The sequence below is a fragment of the Phocoena phocoena genome, chromosome 3 (genome assembly GCF_963924675.1).
Source record: "Phocoena phocoena chromosome 3, mPhoPho1.1, whole genome shotgun sequence".
Classification (NCBI taxonomy): domain Eukaryota; kingdom Metazoa; phylum Chordata; class Mammalia; order Artiodactyla; family Phocoenidae; genus Phocoena; species Phocoena phocoena.
Genome location: NC_089221.1, coordinates 13,421,346 through 13,449,277, shown reverse-complemented (window position 1 = coordinate 13,449,277; position 27,932 = coordinate 13,421,346). Strand labels below are relative to the sequence as shown.

Sequence of the window (27,932 nt, the reverse complement as noted above, 5' to 3'; positions counted from 1 at the left end):
ATACAAAGAACACTTAAAGCTCAGTAATAAGAAAATAAACAACCCAATTAAAAATAGACCAAAGACCTTAACAGACACCTCACCAAAAAGATATACAGATGGTTAAAAAGTTTATGAAAAGATGCTCCCCATTATATGTCATCAGGGAAACACAAATTAAAACAACAAGATAGCACTACATGCCAATTAGGATGGCTAAAATCCAGTAAACTGACAACACCAAATGCTGACAAGGATGAGGAGCAACAGGAACTCTCACACACTGCTGGTGGAATGCAAAATGGTACAGCCACTTTGGAAAACAATTCGTCAGTTTCTGCAAAAACTAAACCTACTTTTATCATATGATCCAGTAATTGTGCTCCTTGGTTATTTCCCCAAAGGAGCTGAAAACTTATGTCCACACGGATGTTTATAGCAGCTTTATCTATAATTGCCCAAACTTGGAAGCAACCAAGATGTCCTTCAATAGGTGAATGGATAAACTGTGGTACACCCAGACAATGGAATATTATTCCACGCTAAAAAGAAATGAGCTATCAAGCCATGAAAAGACATGAAGGAATCTTAAATGCATATTACTAAGTGAAAGAAGTCAACCTAACAAGTTACCTGTTATGATTCTAACTATATGACATTCTAGAAAAAGCAAAACTATAGAGACAATAAAAAAAAAAAAGAAAACAGTGGCTTCCAGGAGTGTATGTGTGTTAGTGCAGGGGTAGAGATGAATAGGCAGAGCACAAAGAATTTTTAGGGCAATGAAAATACTCTGTATGATATTATAATGATGGATATATGTCATTATACATTTGTCCACACCCACAGGATGCACATACCCAGAGTGAGCCCTAAAGTGAACTATGGACCTTGGGGGATTATGATGTGTCAATGTAGGTTCATCCTTGGTAAAAAAGGTACCATTCTGGTGAGTGGTGTTGATAATAGAGGAGGCTATGCATGTGTAGGGGTAGGAGGTGTATGGGAATTATCTGTACTTTCCTTTCAATTTTGTTGTGAACCTAAAAGTATTCTAAAAAATATTTTTTAAAAACCCAAAGAGTCAAATTAAGTAAAAAATCTAGCAATCAGTAAGCCAGATAATATTTATTTAATATTATACGAAGTATTATGAACTATACAAAATTATAAGTTAGTTTCTGAATATGAGCATCTGTAATTTAGTAGGGTGCATGCAAAAATCATGCAAACAGTAAAGCTTCATGTGACATGAATTAACTAATCCACATATAGACCAGAAGAATGTTAGGAGAAGTTGCAGAGGAAGTAGTGATGATGCAGGCCTGACCATGGAGGGGGTAGGATGGAGTATGAGCTGTTAAGGTTGGAGGTCAGCATGATGAACAAGGAAGAAAGGAGAAGGAAGCCAGCAGGCACGGGAGGTGGGCCAATGTCATGTAATCCTGATATAAACATGATGAAAACAGAACTGAATTTGGCAAGCCAGGTATAAGCAAGCTGTTTTAACTTGCCACATTTACACAGATGTTTGGGGTCAGGTTCACAAAGCAAAGAGAAGTACAACACAAGTCTAATAAGAATCCCCGCGTGCAGCAATTTTTTTGGCTAAAAATCACACTGTCTGTACAGTACCTCCTCTGCTGAGGGAACATTTGCCTCAGGAGAGATGTCCCAGGGAGAAATTATAAACAAAAGAGCATTAGCAATCGTGAAGTCTGTACACAAAAAACATGGTTTTACAGTTTAGTTTAATCCTCTGTAGACAGTGCTTGATGAAATACATTTTCATGAGATGTGCATATTCTTAGTATTAGAAATTCTAGAGGCTTTGTGAAAATACAGTATGGTCTTCTCACTTGAGCAAATCAAGCCAGAGTCGTTTAGCACTGCTATTTACACCTCTAGGATACAATTCTTGCAATATGCGAGTACCGAGGAATTAAAGATGACTGTAGAATGTTAATAATAAGCTGCATCTTCACTTAAAAATCTTAATGTTTCTGGTTGGAGAACCAACTTCAGACCATTGTTGAATGTTCTGTTCAGTGGGTCATGTGGCATACATAAACAGGAATGAGATTCCAGAATAAGATGAAGTATAAATTAAAACAATAAACAATTATGAGGCATTGGTTTATACCATGTATCAGCAAGCTACAGCCCATGGGCAAAATCCAGTCTATTGCCTATTTTTGTAAATAAAGTTTTATTGGAACACAGCCACAGTCATTTATTTACATCTTGTCTCTGGCTGCTTTCATGCTATATGGCAGAGCTGAGTAATTGTAACAGAGACCAGATGGCCCACAAAGCCTAAAATATTTACTATCTGGTCCTTTACAGCAAAGATTGCCAAACCCTGGTCTCTGCTTTTAATTGTCAGCGCCTTAAAATATGTGTTAGTTTTCTATTGCCACTGTAATAAATTACTGCAAAACTAAGTCACTCAAAACAACACAAATTTATTATCTTATAATTCTGGAGGTCAGAAGTCCTAAAATCAAGGTGTCAGCAGGTCTGCATTCTGTCTGGAAGTTCTAAGGGAGAATTCCATTCCTAGCATCTAGAGGCCACCTGCATTCTTTGGCTTATGGCCCCATCCTCCACCTTCAAAGCCAGCATTTCAATCTCTCTCTGCTTCTGTTGTCATGAAGCCTTCTTTTCTTCTCTGCTTTTGCCATTACATCTTCTTCTTAGAGACTGACTGTCTTGCTTCTGTCTTATAAGGATCATTGTTATTACACTGGATCCAGCCAGACTAATCCAGAATAATCTCCCCATCTTAAGATCCTGAACTTAATCATACCCGCAAAGTCCCTTTTGCCACGTAACTTAGCATATCATAGGTTCCAGGAATTATGACGGGGCCATCTTCCAGAGGACATTATTTGGCACACCACAATATGTAAAATAATTTATTTTCCAAAGAGAGTGTAGGTGCTTGAAAAGAGACCCAAAGGTGGCTACATGTAATTTAATATAGACTTTTTTAAAAGATTTTTTTGATGTGGACCATTTTTAGTCTTTTATTGAATTTGTTACAATATTGCTTTTGTTTTACGTTTTTGGTTGCAAGGCATGTGGGATCCTAGCTCCCTCACCAGGGATCAAACCCGCACCCTCTGCATTGGAAGGCAAAGTCTCAACCACTGCACCGACAGGGAAGTCCCTAACACAGACTTCTTAACATCCACCCAACTTCCTCCACATTTCTTAATTTTTCTTTCTCAAACCCTTCCCTCTGAATCTTGACCTCATTTCATCACTGTGTATTGCTATCTCAGAAAACAACTGAGGAAGGACATGTTCTTACATCTGAAACCTCGCATTCTTTGATTCAGAACAACAAAAGCTTTATTAAAATTTAAATGTACAGTCTTCTCACAAGTTATATCAACCAAAAAATCACGCTACTGGTATGTTTATCATCCTAATTTAGAGGAGACAAAAGCTTCATTCACATATACCTAAAAGACAGGATAGGAAATAATGAATGCCCTCAAAAAGGTAGGGGTAATCTCGCATGCATGCTTTGAAGATGGAGATGTTGGACTTAGGAAGGAAGATGGCAGGAAAGTCTTTATGTAATGGTTTCACTAGAGAAGGGTTGAAACAAAAGCATAAGACGAGACATGTGTAGAGATGCACCAAAGGGTACCTATGGGGAGAAGCAAATACTACAAGTTAGATAGGTCACAGGTTATGTGATAGTGGATGGCAAACAGAATGTGGAAAACCTCAAATTCTAGACTAGAGAATTCAGACAACTTATAGATGCTGAAGGTTTCTGGTCTGAGTAGATGCTGGATCAGAGCTGTATTGATGGGATATTAGTCTGGTCAAATTTCAGAGGAAAAAGGGAGGTGAGATGACATAAAAGGGAATAGTTTTCCTTCCACCCCAAATGAGGAGAGAATGTCATGTGACAACGGGGGTAGGGATTGAAGTGCTGCAGCTGAAGTTGACACCTGAGGCTGCCAGAAGCTGGCAGAGGCAAGTCAAGATTTTCCTCTACAGATTTTAGAGGAAGCATGGCTCTGCAGACACCTTGATTTCAGATTTCTATCCTCCAGAGCTGTGAGACAATAAATTTCTGTGCTTTAAGCAACCTAGTTTGTGATACTTTGTTACAGCAGCCCAAAGAAACTAATACAACACCTCATGCTCAAAATAACAATAATCATTCAATAAATATTTATTGGCCACCTACTGTGTGTCAGGCACCATTCTAGGTGCTAAAGATATGGCAAACAAAACTGAAAAAAACAAAAACAAAATTAGCTTAGCTCCTACTGGGGAAAAGACAGATAACACACAAACTATTAGGGTTTCATATGGTAATATCTATATGGACAAAAGTTAAAACAAGCAAGAGAGTGTGTGTGGTGCTCACTTCGGCAGCACATATACTAAAATGGGAACACAGAAGATTAGCATGGCCTCTGTGCAAGGATGACGTGCAAATTCAGGAAGTGTTCCGTATTTTTTATAGTATATTAACCCATATATATGGAATCTAGAAAAATCTTATTTGCAAAGCAGAAACAGAGACACAAACATAGGGAAGAAACTTATGGATACCAAGGGGGAAAGGGGTGGTGGTGGGATGAATTGGGAGATTGGGAATGGCATATATACACTACTATGTATAAAACAGGTAACTAATGAGAACCTACTGTATAGCACAGGGAACTCTACTTGGTGCTCCGTGATGACCTAAATGGGAAGGAAATCCAAAAAAAGAGGGAACATATGTATACGAATGGCTGATTCACTTTGCTGTACAGCAGAAACTGACACAGCAGTGTAAAGCAACTATACTCCAATTAAAAAAAAAAAAGGTGTGTGTGTGGGCACGTGCACAAATGGGTGCATATGAGAGCCCAATTTAAGATAACGGGGTCTAAAAAGTCCTCACTGTAAATGAACACCTGAGTATGTGAGGGGTGAATAGTCATCGGGGTATAGAGATTCCTGGCAGAGGGGTCAGCAAGTGCAAAGGCCCTGAGGTCACAACATTCCTGGTGTAGTCCAGGAAAAGCAAGGGGGTGAGAGCATGGATGGAGCAGAACGTGCAAGAGGAAAACTGGTAAAAGTTGAGAGCAGAGAGTCAAAGAAGGTGTGGGTGGCTGGACTGTGTGTAGACCCTTGTCTATACTGCAAGAACACTGGCTCTACTCTGAGCGGGTCCAGGAGCTTCGAAGGGCTTTCGACAGAGGACTGACATGATCCAACTCACTCTTTAACTGGATCACCTTGATTGTTTTGTTGAGTGTAGGTTAAACAGGGCCACAGTGGAAGCACAGAGGTACCACTTGGGAGATTACAGCAATAATCGGGATGAGAGATGATGGTGGCTTAGAGCAGGGTGGCAGCAATGGACATGATAAGAAATGCCCTGACTCTGTATATTTTGAAGGTAGACGCGAGAATGTTTGCATCTTTAATGATGTCTTTGGGACCACGATGTAATGTCTTAACTTCCCAACTAGATTGTTAAGTTCATTGTGGGCAGGACCCAGGTCTTATGTGTCTCCAGGGACTTCTCCAGTCTTGGCCCTGGCATCTTACAGACAGCAGGTGCTGCATTTAACACACATTCTTGATCTTTCAATAAGAAGGAACTAACTTCTTACTTCCAGAGACCCACCAATGTCATGTGAGTATGATTCCAGAACACTTGCCATTTGAGTCAATGACCAACTATGTGAGAAAATGTTTCCTGGGACAACTCCAACCTTTGTCCTTTGCCAACAACCCTCCAACACATAACTTTACTGCTGTAAATTCAGCTATATTCAAATATTCCAATAGTGTGTTATTAAGCCTTGGGCATTTTAAAATTCCATAAATTTTACTTAAAGTGCCCTTCTGGTCTGAAAACAAAGAAAACACGAAAGAAAAAGATATAAGTTGGAGGATTCATGTGAATAGAACTGAGAATAAAGGCACATTTGATTATTGGCACAAGTTTCTTGAAGCAAAAGAGGAAAAAAAAGGACTATTTCCTTCTGAAGATATTGTCTCAGAGACTTATACAAGTGTTCAGGGGATCTGATAACTGATGGTTCGTTCCCTAAAGCAAAAATTAACTGGCAAAGAGAACTCTTCAGCATCGAGATGTCAGGCAATGTGATATTTGGCATCAGAAGCTATGTGTGGCACTCCCGTTCAGCTCCTTGCAGAGAGTGGTTGTAATTTCTAGCTACAGTAACTGAAAGTTTATTTGGACTGCTAATTTTTCAGGTAAAGGAATGCTGGGGTTGATTAGTAGTGAAAATTAGGTAAGGGCACCCTTCCGCACCTGCTAAGACACGTGACAGAGGGTGGACCCAGTACTCCGGTGGGATTCAGCACATCTGGTTTTCATTTGGAAACAAACCTACTTGTTTTACAGGTTTGTGCCTCTGTCCCATTAGCTGAGAAATGGGAACCAGGTGATAGGCTGAACTCTCCCCCATCTCTAGAGGTGGGGCTACTTGTATAAGCACCTCAGTGAGCAGACGACACTGGGAAAGGATGGGTATAGCTCTGTGATTTGTCTTCAGATGTCAAACTGATGTTCTGATTCGAAACCAGGGCAGACAGGTATCATTCCTAATCAGACACCTACCCAGCCCCTGGGCATGAAGAGATTTAGAATGGAGAGAGAAACTGCAAGTAGAAAAGCATTTTAGGTCTTTCGGGAAATGCATATCCAAAGCTTGGCAGAGAAATACAAATAAAAATAGTTGTCGGCCAGTTTAGGAAAACAGCAAGATACAGCAGAAAAACAAAAAGAGAGGAGGTGTTGATACAGAAGTGGGACAGGAAATAATGGTAAAGGGAGAGAGCTGAAAGAAGAGGAAAGACACAGGGTGGAGAGAGGGAAGGTTGGAGACACATAGAGAAGAATTTCCTGACACTACTCCTGGCTACTTACACAATCCCACAGTGGCTAAAGCAAGCTCTCCCATGAAGACGGAAGGGCATGTAGGTGCTTCAAGAAACCCTGAAGTGATTTTGGGCACAGGAACTCGCCTGACTTATCCAGCTCAGATGGAAAAACATCCCTGTGGTCTGTAATTTACACTTTTGTCCCCTGTAGAACTTTCAAAGTAGGTGCTCAACAATTATTTGTTGAAGGTGATTGAACAGTAAATATTCCAACACAGTACTTCAAGAGCAAGACAGACCCCTGGTTTCTCCTTTGGAAATTCTGTACTGGCGGGAAAAGCAGTATAGCCCTTTGAGGAAGGGCAACACACTGAGGTGAAAATAGTATGAGAAGTCAATATCCAATGGTGGGAGTGGTCAGGAAAAATATTTGGGCTAAGAAAGGCTGCAGGATCACAGCACTGGATGGTGGATAGGTTGACATATTCTACACCCCTTCCACAAACACACTTTATATGGTTTATAGACGGATCTAGCAAACAAACAATAAAACCCATTTCTGTAACTGGTTTCTGTCTAACCTGCTGACTCCTACTGCATTATATTCCTGGGGAAAATTTCCTAACAGATCCAACCAGTAGGTTTTAACGTTGAAGGTTCTAGAAAGTCACAGGTCAACGCTTCCTTCTCACAACTGCTTCTTTGTGACAACATTCTTGCAACTCCGTTGTCACACAGCAGCCTTCTGGGGCTCTGTGGCTCTTCTGATTTCAAAGTGTTTGGGGAATCACAAAGAGTCTTCCTAATTCCTCATGAAGCTCCTGGCTTCAACCTGGCAAATGCAAAGAGCTGGTCAACCTTCTTTTGCCTTGGATCCCTTTGTACAGAAATAGAGCCAAATGACAACATCCCTGCACAGAGTACGTGTCACGAACAAGCATGTAGTGTGTCCATCCTGAGTACATACAGTTTAAAAACATTAGATTTTTTTCAAACTGTATAGATTCTTTACTAAAAATGAAAGATTCTTATAATAGATATGTGCACAGAGAAACGTTGTTATCCAGGTAGTCTAGAAAGACTATCGTGGTATTACTTTTCTTTAATCTAGCAAAATGTTAACAGATGAAATCCCTGTCCCCATGCTAAATGGATACCTTAAAGTGGAATTCACTCTGAAATTTTACGTGTAGTAAAGAATATTGTAAATACTTGTACAATTTGCGTACACTGGTCTTTTCTGGATCTGAGAGTATGGAAAATATTTGAATAAGATGATTAGCTGATTTTACTTTCAGGAATGAACACCAGAAGATCTGTAATCAATAATTCAACATGCCTCCAGGAGATGCAAATTATTACTATAAAGTGAGTTGTTCTTTAAAAAACTGCTCATCAACTTTGTATAGTGACACATGGTAACTAGACGTATCACAGTGATCATTCTGTAATGCATAGAAGTATTGAATCACTATGTTGTACACCTGGCACTAACATAGTGTTGTAGGTCAATTATACTTCTATTTAAAACAACTGCTCATCAGATTGGCATGGTAATTTTGGGGAAAAGTTACAATCTTGGAACCTCTGACGTCAAGGCCCAGTAAAGGGGGGGATGCAGATAAATGGGCAACAGAAATACAGGATTGAGGGTGTAAACAGTTAAAGTGAGTGGTGGCATGAGGTATCGCAGAGTGATACTTCTCAAAACCTTTGGATATATTTACAGAACAAATTTCATTTAATCAGTAACTATTAAGAACTTAAAATATATCAAATACTGTACTACTATGGATATTCATGGTGTTGAGAGGGAATTCAAATGGTAATAGTGAAGCCGGATCCGGTCTCTGTACCCCAACACCGAATTAATTCTTGGAGACAGAGTTTTGGGTGAAGGAGAAGCAAAGGGGGCCACAGCGGGCGAATGCCCTCAAGACTGTGTGTCCCAACTTGGACGGGGTAGTGAGGAGTTTTATAGTAATGGTTCAAAGAGGGTGTGATCAGCTCATGGACAATCTTCTGATTGGTTGGTGGGGAGGTAAGTGGGAGTCGGCATCATCAACCTTCTGGTTCCAACCCCTCTGGGGTGTACCTGCTTGTGGGCACCATACCTTTTCAACTACTCCCACCTGGCAGGGGTTTCAGTATCTGCAAAACAGCTCAAAGATATGTATATCCCTTGTTGGGGAACCAGGACCCTGCTCCAAGGCTGTACTATTGTTTCTTTTGACTGTTCCTCCTTCGTCTCCTGCATCCCCTCCATTCCCTAATTAGCAACTGTTTGAACCTGCCCATTGGTACTCAGGGAAGGTCACTGAGGCTGAATTAAACCTATTTCCTATAATCAAGAAATGGGGGACACAAAGGTTTTTGTGCCCAGGAGCCCTACAGGGTCCTGCTTGGTAGTAAAAGAAATCCTGATCATCTAGCATCTTATCTTCCTAGTAAAAAAAATGTTTCTATCTCATGACATCACTTGAAAATTTGAGGGAGATGTCTCATGAAAACAAATTCTATTGCCTGATTCACATGGAAATTGGAACCTGATCTACAAATGCCCTATAACCAATAATCACCCCCCCATTCCTTTCTTCTTCCTCCTCCTTCTTGTAGGAATGCAGACTCATTTTTACTGAGGTACTGAAAGATATATAATAATATTGGAAAGGAAGCCACACCTTCAGAGATTTGTAGGACTTAGAATATGGTATGTAGCAGACAGTGAGAGTCTAAAGGGTGAAGGTTGAAAAGCAGCTGATGAGAGCGACCAGGTTAGCAGACTGAAAGGAGGGTGGGCTGGAGCAGAAAGGTGGGAGATGGCAGGATAAACTAGGGCAGGTGAGAGAGATAACTAAAGAACTGAGTCAAGGTCAGGAAGAGTGAATGCATGTGGACAGGGGTCCTAGGGCAAGTAGAGAAAGTATAAGCCCAGGTGAAGAGTGAAAGACTAGGTAAAATAATGGGGCATGAGAAAAGCGCTTTCCTGGGTTCACCGCCCCAGGTAGATGTTCTGTAAACTGAAGGTTTGAAATTTAATATGCCCAGCTGGTCCTCCATCGCTGTGCCCTCAACATGTCAGAGATTCCCACGTCTATATCATCAGCTCAGAGGCCTCCTCTGAGATCCTCATCCACAATCCAGTTCCATGCTCTGCCCTGACCTCTCTGAGTTTATCTGGCAGACATCTCCAGCTTAACTTGTCCACCACTGAATCCATGCTTCCCCACCCCAGATCTGTCTCCTTGCACCAGTATTTTCCACCTCAGTAAAGAGCACTATTATCCCCCATGAATTCAACCAGGAGCCCGGGAGAATTCCTCCTTCCTTACTTCTCCCTTAACCCTCTTCTACTTTCTTCCAACAGTAAATTCTTTAATTCTACCTCAAACCTTTCTGTACCTCGTGTTCATCACTGCTGCTACCTGATGAATGGAATACTGCCTGTCATATCAGTAAACAAAAAATGTCACAGTCATCAGTGACTGCAGCCACTGCCAACAGTGAGCTGGTGAGCTCTGTGGGGACTCAGGAAAGAAAAGAACACCTGCCATCTAGCAGCCACCAGACTGCAGCCACTCCCCACAGAGAGCCCTGAGGAAACGCCGGATGTGAAAACAGAACACTGGCCCCAGAGATCTAAGGTGCATATCAAAGGAACAATTTCAGGGAGCCCAGACTCTTGCATCTTCCCCTACAGAGAAAAGCACCAAGTTCCTTAACTTGAGATACCTAGTTTTCCTTAATTAACAATAATCCTTTGATGTTCAGACTAACTGCCCTTTACTGCAAAACTATATATCCTGGCTCTCCCCCTCACCTCCTCGGAGCAGTTCTCCCAGGGTTACCTGAGATGCTGCCTCCCTGGCTTGAAGTCCTAAAAATTCTCACCAAATAAAACAGAACTCTCAACTTTTAGGTTGTGCATATACTGTTTAGTCAACATACCTTAATCAAGTTCACCATCATTCCTTGGATGAACTATTAAACACCCACTTCCACCCTTCTGCACCAGAATCCATTCTCCACTTTTGAGCAAGGGTGAATGTCTTAAAATGTCATTGTATCATGTTCATCGTGGTACGTTCATTTACCATGTCCTCCTGTTCAAAATCATTCAGTACCTGCCTCTTTCTTTATTCCCAGTCATTCTTGGTGACTGAATTCCATGCTGCCTCAGTGCCTTTGCACACATACTTCTGCCTGGGATGTTTTCACAGAACTGACTCCTTCTCACCCTTTAAGTTCAGCTTAAAGGTTCCATTCTTATAGTTTATCCTCTCTGGAGTAGCTATTCTCTGTTATTCTCTATCACAACGTCCCTTTTTTTCCTTCAAAAATTAACATTTTATTTATTACTTTTTCCCCATTAGATTATGAGTTCAATTTGGGCAAGACCTACAACTCTTTTCTTCACTATTGACTCACCAGCACCGGATATACTGCCTGGAACATAGAGGCACTCAAAGATTTATTCAGTACATAAAGAAATAAAAATAATCCAACAATGTCAAAGTCTTTGGGGGGTAATGCATGTTATATATTATTTTCCGACTTTGAATATCTAGATCAATTTTTATGTTACCATTTGGACAATTAAAATATGAGTGTCCGGTGATTATTTACCATTGTGGTACCTAATTAGTACTGCTCTTTAATATTTTGCCAAGCTGCCTCCTAAACAAGACTTGAATGACAAGGACCAAATCCCTAAGTCCATTCATTCAGTCAACAAATGAGACACAGACACCGTTCTAGGGGCTGTAGCTACAGAGCTGTACAAAACAGGCACGGTTCTCACCCTCCAGTGGACATGGGCTACCCTCATATTCGTTAATTTAATCTATTTGGCAACCTCGTGCACCAAGCTCTGTTGACGACAAAAGGTAGATAACAATAAACAAACAGGAATTCCTGCCCTTGTGAGTTCACATTTTCGTGTACATGAGCTTAAACGTGTACATTACAGTACTTAGCGTCTAACGCTGAGATTGTTAATATGTATTTAAGGATTTCATGTCAAAACACGTTAAGTTGGGAAGGAGTTAGATAATTACGTGTTTATGAAAATTCAGTGCACTTCTTCAATCACAGAGAAGGCAGCCAAATAAATAAATAAATAAATATTAAATAAATAAATAATTAAAAGAAATACAAAATCAGAGGTGGGGCAGCCCTGAAGCTCTGATTACCATGATTCTTTTTAACCCATTTAAACCAGGTAAAAATTGCCCACATCATTTTTTTTTTTTTTAACCCAATCCACCCTACCAATCTGAATGAACTGTCTATGCATAGAAATCTGCCTTAAGAGAGAGAAAAAGAATGTCCGGGGTTGAGAAACTAGGTAAGACAAAGGAGACGGACTAAACCCAAGCCTGCCCTTCAAGAGCTCCGGTAACGGACACCACATTTCAGACATGTGATTTCATTCACAAAGCATTTTAAGTAGTTTAATATGGTGCACTGTCAGATGACAAAGAGCATTCTGGATTTAAAAAATAAATAAAAACATGCAGTGTAGTCTCCAGCAGAATTTAACTCCAACGTAAGGGATGAAACAGAAGAAATGCTGTTATGTCTTGACTTGGACATGACTGACAGAGATGGAAAACTGTCAGAGGATTTGAATCTAATTCTTGAATTTGATATCACCACAAGGAGTTCTGCATTATAGCTGTTTTCTGTAATTGTCTTTCAGAATCCCTATGTTGAATGCAAAGATTCTACCTGAATAATATCAGAAGAAAACTTTTTTACCTCAAAGAATTGTCTTACATTCAAAGGTCAAAATAAATATGTTACTGTTTTATAGTTTCTGTAACTAACATACAGAGAAAGAAAGAAAGAAAGAAAGACAGAGAGAGAGAGAGAGAGAGAGAGAGAAAGGAAGGAAGAAAGAAGGGAGGGAGGAAGGAAAAAAAGAGTTCTGCCATTGAGTTACAGAACTTAGAGTCTTTGTTGTTTTTATTTTTAAAGAGATGTGCAACTTATTTATTTTTTAAAAATTTATTTTTAATTTTTCGGCCATACCCCAAGGCACGTGGGCTCTTAGTTCCCCAACCAGGGATCCAACCTGCGACCCCTGCTTTGAAAGGTGGAGTCTTTTTTTTTTTTTTTTTTTGCGGCACGCAGGCCTCTCACTGTTGTGGCCTCTCCCGTTGCGGAGCACAGGCTCCAGACGCGCAGGCTCAGCGGCCATGGCTCACGGGTCCAGCCGCTCCGCGGCATGTGGGATCCTCCCGGACCGGGGCACGAACCCGAGTCCCCTGCATCGGCAGGTGGACTCTCAACCACTGCGCCACCAGGGAAGCCCTGAAAGGTGGAGTCTTAACCACTGGACCACCAGAGAAGTCCCAGAACTTGGAGTCTTTTCAAATCAAAGTTAGAGAGCTCATCATGCCAATTCCTCATTTTATAAATAAGAGAACTGAGATCCCGAGAGACTGAAGGATTTCCCTAAGTCACCAAGTTCATGAACAGCACAAGAAAGATTTAGGTCGGATGACCTGAAGGGTAAACTCTTCACCCTTCCAGAAAGAGCGGCTATCTTCCTCCTCTTCCTCCTCTAGGTTAACCCTTCTCAGTGGACTCCCAGTACATTTTGCCCCTCCACCCTGAAGCAGCAGAAAGAGCAGGAACCCAGGCCACTGAAGGACGAAGAACACAGAGGAGTCAAGTGGCACTGAGATGCCAGCCTACTCCTCAGGGCTGACACTTAGGACCTGCCACGGCCTGAGTGTGACCTTGTTTATCTGCTCTGCTCAATATTAGCTGGTTGTATCCTTGTGTTCTGGGGGAAAATATAATTGCATTTGTTCCTGTGTATCTTTAGTCTATGAATGCTATATACTTTTTGAGTTACAGTGAGGTCACTGACCCTTAGGAGACTGAAATGCACATTAAGTTTTATTATTTAAAAAATTATATTATTGGGACTTCCCTGGTGGCACAGTGGTTAAGAATCTGCCTGCCAACGCAGGGGACACAGGTTTGACCCCTGGTCCAGGAAGATCCCACATGCCGTGGAGCAACTAAGCCCATGCGCCACAACTACTGAGCCTGCGCTCTAGAGCCCATGCTCCACAACAAAGAGAAGCCACCGCAAAGAGAAGCCTGCGTACCACAACAAAGAGTAGCCCCCTGCTTGCTGCAACTAGAGAAAAGCCCACATGCAGCAGTGAAGACCCAACGCAGCCAAAAATAAATAAATAAAAGAAATACATTTTTTTAAAGAAATAAAATACTATATTATTAAAAATAAAATTCAACACTCCACTTTTGAATCAAATGGGCCACATCCTTCAAAATCAGCACCTATTTTTATCATCTAGTTTCTGGCCTCAGCACTCTACCAAAACTTTTTTGACCTCATGAAATCCATAAGACACACGATCTACTAAAGAAGCATTATAACTGCTATGAAAAGTTAGAAGTTATTTTAGGAAGATTGTGCCTAAAATTGACAAGTTAACATGTGGGGCTGTGCAAGGTGTATCACATTAGTCCATGAACCCTGACTTTTCATTTAGACCATTCATTGCTTTGTTGAATTACTTTTGCTTATTTTCAGTTCCAAGTTGTTTCATGCATATACAAAAACTGAGGCAATAACTGTCCATATGTTGGATCCATGAGCAGAGAAGAACTTCTCAAAAGTTAAATAATGCAAATTTTGTCAATATCATTTGATACTTCAAATGCAAAATAAAGTTAATTCCAATAATAACTTGTTTTCTTCATCCAGTTCATAGAATCAAAAGTAAATTTTTGGAAATTCATTCTGTTAAAGGTGAAACATCTGACATTACTGTGAATGACCCCTGTAAACTCAATTTAAAAATTCAACACTGTAGGTGAGGGGAAGGGGGAGGGGGAGGGGGCTGGGTGAAATAGGTGAAGGGAATTAAGAGGTAGAAACTTCCAGTTATAAAATACGTAAATCTCGGAGATATAATTTCAGCATAGGGAATATGATCAATAATACTGTAATACCTTTGTATGGTGACAGATGGTTACTGGACTTACTGTGGTGATCATAATGTATGTAAATGTCAAACCACTACGATGGACACCTGAAACTAATATAGTATTGTATGTCGACTACATTGCAATTAAAAAATTTTAATAAAAAAATGTCTATGGGGCTTCCCTGGTGGCGCAGTGGTTGGGAGTCCGCCTGCCGATGCAGGGGACGCAGGTTCGTGCCCCGGTCCGGGAGGATCCCACATGCCGCAGAGCAGCTGGGCCCCTGAGCCATGGCCACTGGGCCTGCGCGTCCGGAGCCTGTGCTCTGCGGCGGGAGAGGCCGCAGTGGTGAGGGGCCCACGTACCGCCAAAAAAAAAAAAAAAAAAAGTCTATGAAAAAATTAACATTGTAAATAAAATGTGAAAACATTCAGTCTGAAATAGTTATGTATTTAAATACTAAACATTAGAATTAAGAATAAACTCTATTTAGCAGAATTTGCTCCAAACTTAACAGGTACCTAAGAAACTGTAAAGCGTATTTTCTTGTTTATAAATATTTTGATCTACAGAGAAGACTGAACTGGAAATGTCAATAATTTCCAATTTCTTAATTTGCTAAGCATAAAATGCAACCTTGAAGATGACTGCAGGCAACTTTATTTAAAACAAAAGAGGAAAAAAGACCCTATTGAAAAAAGTATGTTGTTCTATAAAATACCAGTGACTTGGTATTGGAGAAAGTACATGTAGAAAGAAGCAGAATGAGACCACTTAGAGATGGAGAGAGCCAGATGTGGAGTGGCTACTCTTGAGACCAGACACCCTCTGCATTTTGTTTCTCTGAAAATCCCTCATGTCTTTCAATGACCCCATTTTTATTTGAGCTCATCTGAGTGGACCTGGTCTTTGCAAACCAAAGACCTGACTTTCTTTACTTCTCAAGAACGACTGCCTCTGTGCTCCACGGCACAGCCCTCCTTTCTCTAAGGCCATATGTTCACAATGCTGTGATTCTTCATCTACTTCACTAATTTCCTTCCAACCTGTGAGTCTTTAAAGCGAAAACCACATTCCATTCATTGTCAGAACAATGTCTGATACATAGAAATGTTCAGTAAATACATGGAGAACGAATAAATATTCTAAAGACCAAGATTATCTTCATTGTAATTGCCCATTTCACGAGGAGTGTCTTACAGCCCATGGATTTCTTATTTTCTTCCTTATGCATTAATTTTTGCATTTTGCTCTTTTATTGCATTATACTATTTATCATATTTGAAAAATATGTTTACGTTAATTAGTACACCAGTGAAAGAACTGAAGGATGACGATGAAGATGAAACCAACACAACATTGTATATCAAATATACTTCAATTTAAAAAATAAATTAATTTTTTAAAATACAGTTTCTAAAGTTAAAAAAAAAAAAAAAAAAGATGAGCTGCAGCCAAAAGGAAACCATTACAACAAAGTGAGAAAACCCAATGACCCGATGATGAACAGCCGGCTAATTCTGAGACTGAACTATAATATATATGTTACTCTTTGCCTGAAGCTGCTGTTTTCCAGTGAAGGTCTAAATATTTACGTGGAATACCATAGCTGGTCTTTGGACTATTTGGCGTGCACGTGTTATTCAGCTTCGATTCTCCTGCTTCTCTTTGATGACTATTGATGCAGAGACATGAAGAATAGTGGGTCTTTCTAGAAAATATGCAACCCTTCTCTAAGACTCTGGAAATCAAGGTTTCGGCCTCAGTGGAGGATAGAACCAAAAAGATACTACGAATAGGAATAGTTTTCCCATTCTATCGCCAACCTGACCCTGAGGAAAGTTCACAGACTCATCTGCATCCTGTCGCACTCTTCCTAAATCTAGATCTATGCATACCGTATACAAACCTGTTTAAAATTTGCTAATTCATACTAAACATGCTTTCTATGAGATAATGATTTAGGCAAAATACTTTATGCACCAGACATGCCAAGAATCATCAAAAATCTGTACCTCACTTTATATGCCACATCACCAGAGAGGCAAATAGACACACTGGATGGAATTTTGCAAACTAAATACAGATCAGTAACAATAACACTGTTACTGAAGAAAGTCCCTTTGGACCACAAGTATAAGTGAAAAAAAATGAAAGGAAACTATGAACTGAGTACAAATGATTCACATATCAACCACATTTGCTTTTTCAAAATGTGTTATTTGAAACAGCCGACATAATAAAAATTATAAATTCCACTCAACATGCAACTCAGTGATCCTGAGACACACTTGTTAATACTTAAATTGGTGTGACTTCACTTGCCAAAGAAAGGACTAAATACAAAACTCTAGATTGCAAGACACACACACATTCACATCCAATTGGTTATACAAGCAACCACTGGCAGACTCCACTTATTATCATACTTAAACACATGCAATTTGAATTATCTTAGTCTCCAAAACAGAAAATTGGTTCCATGAAGAAGCCTACAATTACTTGGAAATGATCAGGGATTAACAATGTATATATTATTGAGTGTGTCTGCAGCAAAGAGCACTTTTACCTTCAGTCCATCTATATTCTATCTGCGTTCTATCATGAAAGGAGGATTTTTAAACATGCAATTTTGATCAAATGCATGGCCTCCTGAAATCCTTAAAAGGCCTGGGTGAGCTCATATTTGCATTTTGGTTCCACTTCAAGAAGAGCTTTTGCCACTATTAATGAAAAGAAAACAGTCATCATGGGAGTGAATGACCCAATTTTCCTCATTCCTTTGATAAGTTAAAATAGTGGAAAAACAAAAACATCGAAACTGTGCTTAATTTTATAAACAATTGCTGTTAAGAGGAGTTTTAATTTTCTTTAAAAGCATGGGGTGATCAGTTAAACAAGCATAATCTGTGAACACCACTTACTGCCTCTGCCAGAATAGAGGAACACATGGTGGCAGTGCACTGTGAAGATATTACACGTGGCTACATGTGCTTATTGCATAAGCTTTCTGTGGTCATAACTTATCATTTACCCAGTGCATTCATGAAACATCAATATAGTGAATGCTTCTGGTAGGGCTCCTCCACGTGGGTATTTCCTGCAGAGGGGTAATTAATACAGATTCTAAGGCACAATCTCATACTTCCAAAGTCAGACTCTGGAGGTCAGGTTAAAGAAACCTGTAATTTTAGCTTGTTTCTCAAGAGACCTTTAGAGAGTCATGCTGGACCAGTTACTGACTCTGATTTCAGAATCCCTGACCTATTCTAGCCACATCCCCTTCCCCCCTCTGTTGTGGGTTAAACTGAGTCTTCCAAAAAGATATACTGAAGTCCTAACTTCCAGCACCTCAGAATGTGACCTGTATTTGGAAATAGGATTTTTGCAGAGGTAATTAGTTTAGTAAAGATGAGGTCATACTGGAGTAGAAAGATTCCTTAATCTAATATGACTGGTGTCTTTTAGCAAGAGGAAAGAGACACACAGGGGCAGTGTCATGGGTGACAGAAGCAGAGAATGGGGTGACTGCAGCTACAATCCAAGGAACACCAAGGATTGATGGCCACCACCAGAAGCCAGGAAGGGACAAGGATGTTTATTCTCTCCCGGGTGGACTACTACAGTTACCTTAGCATCCAACGATGATCAGAGTGTGCTCTGAGGACACCTACCTTAGAACCAACTTGGGAGTGCTTTATGAAAGAAAAAAAACCCATGTTCCTGAGTTCCTCTGACCTAGAGTCTCAGAGCCTCCTGAAAGCAGAGTACAAGAATACACACTGTCTTCAAGTACACACGCTACATTCTCCAGGAGAGATCACGTGCTGGACCACAAAGCAAGCCTCTGTAAATTTAAGAAAACTGAAATCATATCAAGCATCTTTTCAGACCACAATGCTATAAGGCTGGAAATCAACTACAAGAAAAAAACTGCAAAAAACACAAACACATGAAACCTAAACAATAAGCTACTAAACAACCATGGATCACTGAAGAAATCAAAGAGGAAATCAAAAAGTACCTAGAGATGAATGAAAGTGAAAACACAATGATCCAAAACCTAAGGGATGCAGCAAAAGCAATTCTAAGAGGGACGTTTATAGTGATTCAATCTTACCTCAGGAAACAAGAAAAGAAATCTCAAATAAACAACCTAATGTTACACCTAAAGCAACTGGAGAAAAGAACAAACAAAACCCAAAGTTAGTAAAAGGAAAGAAATCATAAAGATCAGAGCAGAAAAAAATGAAATAGAGACTATAAAAATATACGAAAGATCAATGAAACTAAAAGCTGGTTCTTTGAAAAGACAAATGAAATTGATAAACCTTTAGCCAAACTCATCAAGAAAAAAAAAAGAAGAGGGCCCAAATCAATAAAAACAGAAATGAAAAAAGAGAAGTTAAAACCAACACCACAGAAACACAAGGGATCATAAGAGACTACTATGAACAGCTATACACCAATAAAATAGACAACTTAGAAGAAATGGACAAATTCTTAGAAAGGTAAAATCTCCTGACTGAACCAGGAAGAAATAGAAAATATGAGCGAACCAATTACAAGTACTGAAATTTAATCAGTAGTTTAAAAACTCCCCAAAAGCAAAAGTCCAGGACCAGATGGCTTCACTGGTCAATTCTACCAAACATTTAGAGAAGAGTTAACACCAAACCTCTGAAAATATTTCAAAAACTTGCAGAGGAAGGAACACTTCCAATGTCATTCTATGAGATTACCATCACCCTGATACCAAAACCAGAGAAGGATATCACAAAAAAAGAAAATTATAGTCCAATATCACTGATGAACACAGATGCAAAAATCCTCAACAAACTACTACCAAACCGAATGCAACAGTACATTAAAATGATCATACACCATGATCAAATGGGTTATACCAGGGATGCAAAGATTTTTCAATATCTGCAAATCAATCGATGTCACATACCACAAGAACAAACTGAAGAATAAAAACCACATGATCATCTCAAAAGATGCAGAAATATCTTTTGATAAAATTCAACATCCATTTATGATAAAAACTCTTCAGAAAGTGGGCACAGAGGGAAGCTACCTCAACATAATAAAGGCCATATATGACAGACCCACAGCTAACATCATACTCAGTGGTTAAAAGCTGAAAGCATTTCCTCTAAGATCAGGAACAACACAAGAATGCCCACTCTCACCACTTTTATTCAATATAGTTTTGGAAGTACTAGACACAGCAATTAGAGAAGAAAAAAATAAATTAAAGGAATCCAAATTGGAAAAGAAGCAGTAAAACTGTCACTGTTTACAGATGACATGATACTATACATAGAAGACTGAAGACTACCAGAAAACTACTAGAGCTCATCAATGAATTTGGTAAAGTTGCTGGATATGAAATTAATATACAGAAATTTGTTGCATTTCTATACACTGACAACAAAATATCAGAAAGAGAAATTAAGGAAACAATCCTATTTACCATTGCATCAAAAAGAATAAAATACCTAGGAATAAACGTACCTAAGGAGGCAACAGACCTGTACTCTGAAAACTATCAAATGCTGATGAAAGAAATTGAAGACAACACAAGCAGATAGAAAGATATACTGTGTTTTTGGATTGGAAGAATCAATATTGTTAAAATGACCATACTACCCAAGGCAATCTACAGATCCAATGAAATCACTATCAAACTACCAATGACATTTTTCACAGAACTAGAACAAAAAAATTTTTTAATTTTTATGACCCCAACTAGACAAAACAATCTTGAGAAAGAAGAATGCAGCTGGAAGAATCACTCTCCCTGACTTCAGACTATACTACAAAGATACAGTCATCAAAACAGTATGGTGCTGGCACAAAAACAGACCTATAGATCAATGGAATAGATAGAAAGCCTCAAAATAAGCACATGCCCTTATGGTCAACTAATCTACAACAAAGCAAGCAAGAATATACAATGGAGAAAAGACAGTCTCTTCAATAAGTGGTGCTGGGAAAACTGACAGCTACGTGTAAAAGAATAAAATTAGAACATTCTCTAACACCACAGACAAAAATAAACTCAAAGTGGATTAAAGACCTAAATGTAAAACTGGATACTACAAAACTCCCAGAGGAAAACATAGGGAGAAGACCCTTTGACATAAATTGTCACAATATTTTTTGGTTTTGTCTCCTAGAGTAAAGGAAATAAAAACAAAAATAAACAAATGGGACCTAATAAATTTAAAAGCTTTCGCACAGCAAAGGAAACCATAAACAAAACTAAAAGACAACCTATGGACTGGGAGAAAATATTTGCAAATGATGCTAGCAACAAGGGATTAATTTCCAAAATATACAAACAGCTCATAAAGCTTAATATCAAAAAACAAAAAAAAACCTAATCAAAAAATAGGCAGAAGACCTTAATAGACATTTCTCCAAAGAAGACATACAGATGGCCAGTAGGCACATGAAAAGATGCTCAATATGGTTACTTATTAGACAAATGCAAATCAAAGCTACCATGAGGTTATCACCTCACACCAGTCAGAATGGCCATCATTAAAAGTCTACAAATAATAAATGCTGGAGAGGGTGTAGAGAAAAAGGAACCCTCTTATACAGTTGGTGAGAATGTAAATTGGTGCAGCTACCATAGAGAACAGTATGGAGATTCTTTAAAAAACTACAGATAGCTACCATATGATCCTGCAATCACAATCCGGGGCATATATATGGAGAAAACTCTAATTTGAAAAGATACATGCATCCCAACGCTCACAGCAGCACTATTTACAATAGCTAAGGCATGGAAGCAATCTAAAAGTCCATCAGCAGATGAATGATTAAAGAAGATGTGGTGTGTGTGTGTGTATATATATATATATATATATATATATATATATACACAATAGAATATTACTCAGCCATAAAAATGAATGAAGTAATGCCATTTGCAGCAACATGAATGGACCTAGAGATTATCACATTTAGTGAAGTAAGTCAGACAGAGAAAGACAAATATCATGATATCACTTATATGTGGAATCTAAAAAAAATGATACAAATGAACTTATTTACAAAACAGAAATAGAGGGATTTCCCTGGTGGCACAGTGTTAAGAATCTGCCTGCCAAAGCAGAGGACACGGGTTCAAGCCCTGGTCCGGGAAGATCCCACATGCCACAGAACAACTAAGCCTGTGCACCACAACTGTTGAGACTGCACTCTAGAGCCCATGCTCTAGAGCCAGCAAGACACAACTACTGAAGCCTGTGCGCCTAGAGCCCATGCTCTGCAACAAGAGAAGCCACCGCAATGAGAAGCCTGTGCACCGCAACAAACAGTAGACCCCGCTCGCCACAACTAAAGAAAACCTGCACACAGCAATGAAGACTCAACATAAATAAATAAATAAATAAATAAATAAATAGAAATAGACTCACAGATGTAGAAAATAAACTCTGGTTACCAAAGGAGATGGGGGGGAGAGACAAATTAGGAGTTTGAGATTAACATATACACACTACTATATATATATAAACTAGGTAAACAACAAAGACCTACTGTATAGCACAGGGAACTATACTCCATATCTTGTAATAGCCTATAATGGAAAAAGGTCTGAAAAAGAAAATGTGTGTGTGTGTATGTCACTGAATCACTTTGCTATACGCTGGGAACTAAGCATTGTAAATTAACTATACTTCAATTAAAAAAAAAAGAATCTGAATACTTCAAAGAGAAGTCGAGGCTACTCCAGCAATTATAATTAGTCTTCCTACCCTGTCTAAAAGAATAGAGTTTCCTGATTAACTTGATTTAGAGTTAATTGAGCATTATTCAGCAATCCTTTGACGTCAACATTTGTTTTGGAAAAGTGTTGTACACTTTCAGTCCAAATTCTTTCTTAAGTAACTGAACTCAATAATGCTAATTGTGAGTCACTGTACAGCAAACACATTTGGGCCCTGTGGATCTTAGAGGGAGACTAAGATAAAAAGAATCCTTTTCTAATTAAAGACAACTTAATACTGTCGACTAGAATTTATCATCACTATTTCACATAAAATCAGGAGTAAACTAGTCTTCTATATTTACAAAAAAATACAGCACACCATCTTTATTTTGCTCATTTCACTTTTGACAAGTAAGGATAAAAGAGATTTTCTTGAGAATCACTACTCAAGCTCTAAAGTTCTTAACTAGCCATTATGACTCCTTGGATAAACTCATAAAATGTCAACATGCTCCCCAAATGCACACGTGCATATGCAAAATTTGTATGCAACCTGGAAATCAAGGTTGAAGACAGGACTTAAATTTAGGTGGCTCCTGGGTTGGAATGTGAATTGACTCTGCCATGTTCTAGAAGTTATCATGCTTTTATAATACTCCTTGATAACCATTTGAAGAATAGCCATCAGTTATTTTTTAAGAGATTACAGATGATCTGTTTCTCGGTGTTTTTTATTAAAAGACTCCCCCTTCTAGTGCTTTCTGTTTGGCTTCTACTTACACTCCCTGTGTCTCAACTTCTGGAAGACATATTAAAAATCAGGAAGAAGTATTTTGATTTCACATTGCAACTTCCCATGTTATTATAAGGGTTCTGAATCACCACCAAATTTCCATCTAAAATATAAATGAGAAGGTAGGTCTCAAGAGAATAGTGCTATTTTACCCGAAAAACAAGTTTGAAGTAATTGGTTAACTTGGGGAAATAGCATTTCTTCATTAGTTCTTTGCTTTAGGGTGCTGGTTAATTTTAATAAAATCCAAAACCACATTGGCTTTAAAATAGAAAGTTGATTTCTTTGCTCATTTTTAAACACACTATGGGGAAAAGAAAAAGAATTTCACAATTCTGTTTTTCAGGCAAGTTTTTAAGACATATGAGAGAGAGGAAAATGAGTTCCTTTGCTAGCTTAATTAAGCCTTGTGCGTATACATGGCGTGCCAACTCTAAGAAAAATGTCTTTGTCACCTCTAGCATCTCTCCCCACTCCCCCCACTCCCAATCTACGTCTCCTTACCTCAAACCTAGAATGTAGAAATAGACTGTTAGGAGACTTCTCTACCCATTCAACTTCTTATTATCCCTGGATATACTACATGCTATTGCCATATTAATCTCATAGCACTTTTCGAATCTTACCATGGGTTGGCTCAAAAACTTATGTTTGCTCTCCGGATTGCCTTCAAAATTAAATATAACTCCTTGGTTCAGACATTTAAGACACTTTAAATGTGTCACCAAAATATATCATTCTCTTGCTCTTCCTAGATGAGTTTTTCTCTTCTACTCACATTCTATTCTTGAATTTGAATTGTGCTTTTAGACTTTTTCTAGACCTTTCAATTTTGTCATTCCTTGCTCCTGGCATGATTTCTCTGCCAATCTTCACAACCAGAGAGGATCTATTCCTTATGGCCCAACAAAAATACCAATTGCTCTAGAAGTCACTCAAGTCCCCATGAGGACAGTATCTCACACTTACGTGGACCTTGCTAACATGTACCTACAACTCACAGACCTTCCTATAAGGTGCCTGGTGTTGAGTTACAAGCAAACTTCTCTTAAAGGTCCTGCTTTTTTTGCAAAAGCATATGCATTCATTCACTCACTCAACACATATTTATTCATAATCTACTATGTGCTAGACAATGAGGATATAAAACTTAAGCAAAACTTTCCATGTAAAGGCAAAACTGTCATGATAAAGGCACACAGGTGCTATGGAAAAGGGGAAGGTGAGGCATTGAAGCCATGTAGGATGTGAGAAACGACCTCCAGAGAAGGGACTCCTAACTAAAATTGGCATTCGTCCCATGAATAACTGTGGGAGAGGATGAGATTCCAGGAAGACAGTATGGTTCCACAGGTTCTCAAGGCCCACATTAGAATTCAGATTGACTTTATTCTGATAGAAATCAGCACTGAAGCCACTTTGAAAAGGGAAAGTCTGCTCTAGTTATACAACCATGTTAAAAACGTAGACTGGGCATTCATTTAGTAGAAGGCCCCCTTTAAAACTCCAATAGTGGTAAAACCTGACCACAGGCAGTATCCTGACGAAGCTGGAACCAGCTGCATGGAATGGTGATAATATAAAATTAAGTTTGTAAAGCATGACACACACAGGATTAAGTCTTGATCAGTGATTTAGGTGGAGACTCAACTTATAAGACAAGGAGTAATTGAAAACGAAACCAGGTCATCTCATGGTTTTATCTATTTTAAATTCTAGAATGTGTCTGTAAACCCTTCTAATGTGAAATAATCCCTTTCCTCCCTTTCGAGCCCAATGTATAAGGCTATGGAGAGAAAACTGACATGTAGAAAGACAACTACAACTTTAAAGCATGACAGTGATCATTTCACATTTAAAAAGTATTAAATTATGTATTCTAGGGCAGTAAAATGTACCAGTGCTTTTTGGAATGATGGAAGAACCTGAAATTACAGTTACCACACCACAGCATACGTATTCCAATAAAGCAGTGTTTCACTCCCAGACAGCAAGAGCTTGGGGCCAAATACACTCAGGAGAACGAGGATTAGCAAGAGGCATGAAGGACAAGGGGTGGCAAAAAGAAGCAAAGGGAACCTCGTGTTTGGCCTGGGGAGGCGGTAGCCATGCCTCTCACGCAACGAAACAAATCTTTCAAAGGTTTCTGCCCTGAAACTGCATCAGACTTAAGCAAAGAATGGAAGCAGACCTGGTATTTGCAGGACAGAGAAAGCAACTGCAGCTGGAGTTCTACTCTCCAACCCTGGGCCAGTCATTAGCGCCATCACATTTTTGGAATAGAGGTTAGGAGCTTGATTTCCGGATTCAGACAGGTTGGGTTGATCCCAACTCCAACGTTTATAGGCTGTGTAATAATCTCTCTGAATATGACTTCCCCATCTGTAAAATGGAGTTAATAAAACCTACTTCAGAGTGTTTGTTGGGAGATACAGAGATCATCCACGTAAAGTACTCTGCATGCTAACATACAGTGAGAAATCCATAGGTCACAGTTGTGATCTAAGAAATCACCCTGGTGCTTGAACTAGATGTGCAAATATTTTAACTAAATATTCATACTCATGTTCAGTCAGTGGACCTCTTCAGACTAACTTAGGAGGGCCTCTCGCTCTCAAAAGGACCATCATTTGGAACCAATTTGGCCGCTGGCCAACGACCTTCACAGCAGTGTAGGGCTGCATTGCAGACTTGCTACAGAGCAAATGCAGACAGGCTACAATGAGCACAGGGGCTGAGAGGCTTGCAGATTTAAACACTCTCCCCTCCTGAGACCCTGAATGCTCCTACCGACTTCTATTTCCTCCCAGCCTGGGCATCCAGAGAGGGTCTAAAATGGGGAGCTGTTCTTTGAGAGGACTCCTATTCATGCTTTAGGACTATGCACACCTCAAATGCAAGAAATGCAGACAAAAGGCAGATTGAAGTCATTTGCAAAGTTCAAGGTCATCTTTCCTTTTTCTTTCCTTTGAATCTAAAAGTTAAGTCATTAACTACGCCCCAAGTCTAAAAAAGGAATTCTCCCAATCCTGGTCTTTATCGAGTTGGGTTAGACAAGAAGACAGTAATTTCTGTTTTTGTTTATTTTTGAGTAGGTCTGTTGCCTATGCTTAAATTTCTTGTTAAGTCTCTCTGTTTTATAGCTAATCACATTTTTATAGCAGGCATGAAGCTCTCTACAAGGCCCTTGCTGAGCTGTTCCTGTAAATCAAAACCTTACTCGGCTGTTCTTGTAGCTGGCAGTGGAACAGGGTTAGTTTTACCATTTATGGTTGCAAAGTCCATCCAGATTTTTTTTTTAGTTCCCCTTAGCTTTTTGTTTTTTCTCTACTCAAACCACCCCCCCACTCCTGCCTTAAAAATGTATATTCCAGGCTTAGCTAAAACATGTCTGAATAGATTACTTCATTCCTTACCACAGTACATTAATAAAGGTGTCAAAATGACAGAGGATGCTTGGCTTATATCCCTGTGTCCCAGATCCATTCCTCAAGGGTAGGCTACAGCTATTTGGGAACAGACGATCTGATCTTTGGGGCTCCTGGAAGCTGACCTCCAAAGTCTATTTAAAGTATTAAACACTTTCTAGTAAAATATAAAGTGGACTGGGCACTTAAACACATCCTGTCTTGTTAGGCTACTCACACCTCAGCCTTGTCTTTGCCGTCATGCCTGTGTCCAGCTGGGGACAGAGGGAGCTCAGGCATTTAACCCTAGGCTGCTTCACTACAGGAGCATCAGTATCTCATCTCTGTTCACACTAGTGTTCCAAATTGTCCCACTATTTTGCTAGTTATGGTGAGATTAAGATAAAAGAAAGGTGTGAAGATGTGTGAAAAATAAAAAGAAGACATATGTACGCAAGGGGGAGATATTTTTAAAGAGCAAGTGAAAGAGCTAGGGAATAAGGGAATGTGGATCCCACCCCAAATTTCCAAAACAAAAGACCCCCACAGGCACCACGGTGGAACCTGTACCTGTGGGAGTTAAGAGCAGGGGGCAATGACCACATGGCTTTGGACTCTCAGCAAATCCCACACCTGGTGGCGTCCACTGTCACCTGTTCCAGGTGAATATCCAAGGTGGCTCTACTCACTGGAGACAAGAATTTGCTCTCTGGTCACAGTAACTGACCAAAGTAAGACCCCAGGAGAAGGGAGTCTCCGCTCTGACACTGGAAGTTCTCCTTCTCCTAGGGACCCAGGCAGTCCCTCTGCCCAAGTCACGTGCTAGGCGAAACCCTGGCATCATAATGAGTAAAACATTGTCACTGCCCTGATGGAGCCCCTGGGCCCTTTTTCTGAGCTCTAGTCTCTAACTGGTTCACAGAACCAAGAGGCAACTTAAACATGATTAAGCAGGAGGGGATATTTTGACTCCAGGAAGGAAGGGTGGTAGGTGACAGAATAGAAGGAGAAGCTGGAGGAAGCAGTGGCTTCCGGGCTGGAGCTGAGCGCTAACATAGTCAGCTCTCTCTCCCTTTCTTCTTCTTCACTTCTTCCTAAGTCTGCTTCCATTGCTCTTCCTGGTAACAAGACAGTTGATGCTGGCACCTCCAGCTTAGTAACCCCAGCAGAAAGACGG

The 27,932-nt window shown here is 39.6% G+C and overlaps 1 protein-coding gene and 1 non-coding gene across 2 annotated transcripts in view; one reads left to right on the top strand and one right to left on the bottom strand.

Moving 5' to 3' along the window:
* The window catches only part of FBXL7 (F-box and leucine rich repeat protein 7), a 297,697-nt gene that overhangs the window by 188,035 nt on the left and 81,730 nt on the right, over positions 1-27,932 (bottom strand). The window lies entirely within an intron of this gene.
* LOC136121732 (U6 spliceosomal RNA) lies at positions 4,368-4,469 on the top strand. Its single transcript, XR_010655754.1, has one exon. It is a non-coding gene; the product is annotated as a U6 spliceosomal RNA (small nuclear RNA).